Here is a 6,452-nt window from a genome sequence, read left to right as displayed (position 1 = left end):
AAACTGTCCAAAGTTAAAGGTGAAGAGAGAATATTAGAAGCCCCAAGAGAAAAGTGACTTTTTACACACAAAGTAATAGCCATAAGGCTATCAGTGGATTTTTCTTTTTTTAAAAAAAGCAGAAATCTTGCAGGCCAAAAGGCAGTGAGGTGATATATACAAAATGCTGAAGGGGAAAATGCCAACCAAGAATACGCTTCTCATTACAGTTGTCCTTCAGAATTGAAGGAAAGATAAAGATTTTCTCAAACAAAAGCTGAAAGAGTCTATCACCACTAAACCAGTTTTAAAAGATTGGTTAAAGGGAGTTCTTCAAGTTGAAATGAAAGGACACTAATTAGCTTCATGAAAATATATGAAAGTGTAAACTTACTGGTAAAGGTAGATACATAGTTAAATTCAGAATACTCTAATATTGTAATGGTGACATGTAAATAACTTATAACTGTAGTATAAAGGTTATAAAACTTTCAAAAAAGTGTTAAAAATAACTATATCTACAATGATTTGTTAATGGATATATAATATAAGAAGACGTAAATAGTAACATCAAACAGAAAATGTGGGGAGGGAGAATAAAATGTAGAGCTTTAGTATGTGTTTAAAGTTAAGTTGTTAAGAACTTAAATTAGATTTTTTTATAACAATAAAATGTTTTATATAAGCCTAATGGTAACTCCAAAACAAAAAACTTGTAGTAGATACACAAAAGATAAAGTAGTCAAAGCATACCACTACAGAAAAGAATCAAATCACAAAAGAAGAGAGCAAGAAACAAAGGAACAATGCATCCAGTAAAAATTAACAAAATGGCAATAGTAAGCCCATACTTATCAATAATTACTTTAGCCCCGCCAGTGTGGCTCAGTGGCTGAATGTTGACTGATGAACCAGGAGGTCCTGGTTCAATTCCCAGTCAGAGCACATGCTCAGGTCACAGGCCCAGTCCGCAGTAGGGGGCTTGCAAGAAGCAGCCAATCAATGACTCTCTCTCATCATTTATGTTTCTCTCTCCCTCTCTCCCCCCCTTCATCTCTGAAATCAATAAAAAAAATATATTTTTTAAAAATAATTACTTTAAGTGTAATTTACTAGATTTTCCAATCAAAAGATGACATGGAGTAGCTAAATAGAAAGAAAACACACCCAAGACCTAACTATGTGCTGCCTACAGGAGGTTCACCTCAGCTTTAAGGATACACATAACCTGAAAGGGAAGGGATGGAGAAATGTATCTCAGGGTAAATCCCACTTGATCATGGTGTATGATCCTTTGAATATATTTTTAGATGCAGAAAAGGATTTGACAAAATTTAACAGGCTTTCATAATAAAATTTCTCAACAACTTGGGTATAGAAAGAATGTGCCTAGACATAATAAAGGCCATATATGTTGTTGTTGTTTTTTGTTAATCCTCACCTGATGATATTTTTCCATTGATTTTTAGAGAGAGTGGAAGGGAGGGGAAGAGATGGAGAGAGAAACATCAATATGAGAGAGACATATTGCTTGATTGGTTGCAACTGAGCTAAGTGCCCTTGACCCGGGACCTTTCAGTCCATGGGCTGATGCTCTATCCATGGAGCCAAACTGACTAGGTTGGATTTCTGACTTTAACTTAATTGTTTTTACTTTACTCTCTGCCATCTTCTTTTTAAAGTTTACTTTTCAATTAGTTTACATTCAATATTATTTTGTATTAATTTCAGGTGTATACATAGTGGTTAGACAATCATGTACTTTACAAAGTGTTCCCCTGATATTTCCAGTACCCACTGGCACCATACATAATTATTAAAATACTAGAGGCCCAGTGCCCAAAATTCGTGCATGGGTAGTGTCCCTAGGCCTTCCGGTTGCCGGCCAGGGCCTTCCTTCATTCCATGCCGCCTTCTGGTGGTCATTGCATGTCATAGTGAGCGATAGAACTCCCAGTCTCCCAGTCAAACTCCCATGGGGACACTTTGCATATTAGCCTTATATATATATAGATTATTGACTATATTTCCTGTACTGTATTTTAGATCCCCATGACTATTTTATAACTATCCATCTGTACTTCTCAATTCCTTCACCTCTTTCACCCAGTCCCTCAGCTCTCCTTCCCTCTGGCAACCATCAGTCTGTTCTCTGTATCTATGAGTCTGTTTCTGTTTTGTTTATTCATTTATGTTGTTCTTTAGATTCCACATATAAGCTAAATATGGTATTTGTCTTTCTCTGACTGATTTATTTCACTTGACATAATACCCTCTAGGTCCATTCATGTTGTTGCAAATGGCAAGATTTCATTCTTTTTATAATCAAGTAACATTCCATTGTACATATGAACCACCACATTTTTATCCACTCATCTATTGATGGCCACTTGGGTTGTTTCCATATCCTGGCTATTGTAAATAATGAGCATAGGGATTCATATATTCTTTTGAATTAGTGTTTCAGGTTTCTTCAGATATATTCCCAGAAGTGGAATTGTTGGGTCATAAACCAGTTCCATTTTTTAAAAATATTTTGAGGTAACTCCATACTGCTTTCTACAGTGGCTGTACCAATCTGCATTACCACCAGCAGTGCACGAGGGTTCCCTTTTCTCCACATCCTCTCCAACACTTGTTTGCAGATTTATGGATGACAGTCATTCTGACAGGTGTGAGATGATATCTCACTGTGATTTTAATTTGAATTTCTCTGATGATTAGTGACATTGAACATCTTTTCATGTCTATTGGCCAACTGTCCTCTTTGAAGAAGTGTCCATTCAGGTCCTTTGTCCATTTTTTAAATTGGATTGTTTTTATTTTTCTGGTTTTGATTGTACATAAATGGATTTTATCAGAAAGATGTCAGAGACTCACAGAAGTGGAGGAAGACTAGAAAAGGTAACTTGAGAACAGGATAGAAACACAGACAGGAACAGTCTGATCAGGATGCTGCCCTGGGGATAAAATCACATAAACCATTTTTTTCACCCTGTTTCAATGTTCCGCAAAAGAGCAAGTGATTGAGTAAGAGTACATTGCGTACCTGCCCTTTGGCAATACCAAGATAGGGAGAAGAATTTGGCTTACTCTATTTCAGTAAGGAGAGAAAAGCATCTGGATATGTCATCCCACAAAGACTATGTGTTAGTTTTATATTAATGTACAACAAATGACCACAACTTGAGTGGCCAAGACATCAATTTATTATCTCAATAATTAATTGTAGGCCAGAAGTCCAGGCATAGCTTGACTGGGTTCTCTGTTTGGGCAAGCCTGATATTAAGGTATTCACAGGGTCACATTCCTTACTGGAGCCTCTGAGGAAGAATCCACTTCCAAGATCATTTAGATTGTTGCCATAACTCCTGTCTTTGTAGCTGTAGGTCTCAAGTGATCATCTCTTTGCTGGCTATGAGCTGAAGGCCTAACTTAGTTCATAGAAGCCATTCAGATTCTTTGCCAAATAGCCAGCCCCCTTCACTTTAAATCCAGGAACAGAGAATTTCCATGCATCAAATATCTCTTGCCAGGAAGAATGCAGTTCCTCCCTAATGTCTCACCTAATTAGACCAATCAGGATGATCTCCCTATTGTAAGTTCAACTAATTTGGAGCCCTAATTATATGTGGAAAATCACTTCACAGTAGTATCTAGATTAGTGTTTTATTGAATAATTGTGAGAAGGTCTATGTACACCAGGGGTGGGGATCTTGTAGGCTACCTAGAATTGTCAGTTTTATCTACTACAAAAATAGGTGAACTGTATTATTCTAAAAAGAAAGTGAGTGCCATTTTGAAAGATGAATAGATACCAACAAGACAGCTATTTACTACAGTCCATTTGTCCAACTTCTACACATACTTTTTGCCATTACATACTTTGGAAAAATGACAACATGCGATTATTCTTTATACAAATAAAAATGCATTCATTGATCCTCAAAGATATATCTCAAGTTTAACAATCATAGCATCCAGATCAAAGTTTAGGGTCTTCATATGGCATCCATTCTTCCACTGGTTCAATACAAATGCTGTATCAATATTCTGAAGTAAGGTGAATAATTAAAATTTTCAACTGACAACAACTCACCTATATATAAAATAGTAGGTAAAAGAGAGAAATTAAAAGAGGCATATTAATATGTATAAATATATGCATATTGTTGCAAAAAATAAAATATGGGTAACTACTACATTCTTCATTTCTAAAACTGGTCACAAAGTCAAAGTTGATATAAACTTTCTTTCCTCACTCTTTATGTCACATTTCCTTTCATCCAGTCAGCATCTCAGTTATATGGGTTCTTTTTTTTTCTCTAAAATAAAGAACATTTATTATCACAAGTTGCATAAAAACACAGACAGCCTTTACAAAAATGGAAGAGTGATTCAAACATTTATTTATGTGGAGTCTGAGTAATTGGTAGCCTTGCCTGTAGGGGGTTACCATAGTTATCTAATAATTTTTACTACTTTGGAATATGATAAGACACCATAGAAGATGTCCTGGTCTCTAGAAACGTTCCTTTCGGTCCCCCCCTCCCCCCATTATTTAGCAGCAACCCGACTTCCCTTTGAAAATTGAAATCAATAATCTCAGCCAGTACAAAAGCCTCCATTTTTGCCTATTTGTCCATTGGCATGAGGATTCCAAAATTGCCAGGTGGCCATCTCAACTTCCAAATCAATAGAATCATTGTTGAGTAACTTGACAGAAACATGCTTTCTTTGGGTACTAAAAATTCTAAACCAGTAGAGCACAAAGTTGTAGGAACCAAAAACAAACATTTAATGAATAGGTCTTTAGGAACAACTTCCATTCTTCTGTTCTTACACCTAGAAATTCTAGTTGACTACATGGCATCATATATATTGGTGGCTAGTTCAGAACATATATCATATATTGTAGGATGGCTCCTCTAACACACAAGGTGTTGTCTCTCAACTGGTGGCTTAACTGTTGGCAGCATAGTCATTATTTCATTGTGTAAGAGCAGCTTTTTGTCCAAGTGATGGACTGCATGATAAAACCAGTGAATTCCATTGGTATAAGCAAATTACCACACTTACTTAGTTTTAAAACGAGTCCCTTGATGAGAAGCGATGTTGCATGAAATTTTACAATTGTGAATGAGGCATTCTGTAAGATCACAGATGGTGGTGCCAACAGTACTACAGGCATATCTAGAATACTCATTTATGCCAGATAAATCATAAAACCAACTAACTCCTCCAAAATATAATGGGTCCAAATTAATTAACTTACCTCCAGGTACCTGACTGGTACCCTTGAGATTGTTACATATCAGTAACTCAGTATAGTGTGGTCAAGTTGGGAATTCATCTGTGGGGGTAGTCATATCAGCCTTTATATAGGGAAATCATGTTGCTGAAGCCATACATAGCCTCTATTCATGCCATCCTGACCATTTTGTACAGGTGTCTACTGAGCAAGCACAGGGGTAGCTAAGAGGCTTACTGCCCTGCACTGAGTGGGCGATATTGCCCACTTGATTGCTGAGAGCCTATGGGTGAGCGTTCACACCTTATATTGAGAGACTCATGTTCCTGGACGGTCCCAAGAAGTCCATACACCACATCCCAAAATCTGTTTTGTGTCCGTTTTTCCAAATGTCCTCATTCAAAGTCCCTGTTAATTAGGATGAACCATTATCCCTGGACTTGGATCTCGATGCAGCATGTTATATGAGACTTTAGGATTTTTCTCTTTGGAGAGGAGTGAATGCACTTTTGCTTGTATAAAGAATAATTATAGCATGTTACACAGTCTTTTGAGTAACAAGAGTTTGTAGATGTTGGGTAAGTGAACTTTAGTGAATATTTGTTATTCACTAAATAGTAACAAGTGTTTGTAGATATTGGGTTAGTGAACTTTAGTGAATATTTGTTTAAATAAAAATAATTTTTACTTTTTATTCTTATGTAAGACTTACAAAATGTTTCAAAAATAATATCAAAAAGTCCTCCCTCTTCTCCCTCTCTCCCTCACACACAATTTAAAAAATATTTTGAAAGCACAACATGGATAGATCTAGAGAGTATTAAGCTAAGTGAAATGAGTCAGACAGAAAGACAAATACCATAGGATTTCACTTATATGTGGGATCTAAACAAACAAACAAACCAGAAACAAATTCATAGACACAGAGAACAAACTGATGGTTGCCAGAGGGGAGGGGGTCTGAGGGATTGATGAAAAAGGTGAAGGGGAATAAGTGGTACAAACCTCCAGTCATAAAAGCAATAAGTCATGGGGATGTCATACACAGCATAGGGAAAATGCTCAATATTATATTAATAACTTTGCATGGTGACATGGTTATTAGGCTTACTATGGTAATCACATCAGGAATACAAATATCAAATCAATATGTCATACACTCAAACTAACATAGTATTGAATGTCAACTATAATTAAAGAATTAAGTTAAAAAACATAAAAA

The sequence above is a fragment of the Myotis myotis genome, unplaced genomic scaffold (genome assembly GCF_014108235.1).
Source record: "Myotis myotis isolate mMyoMyo1 unplaced genomic scaffold, mMyoMyo1.p scaffold_m19_p_4, whole genome shotgun sequence".
Classification (NCBI taxonomy): domain Eukaryota; kingdom Metazoa; phylum Chordata; class Mammalia; order Chiroptera; family Vespertilionidae; genus Myotis; species Myotis myotis.
Note: the sequence above shows the minus strand (reverse complement) of the source record.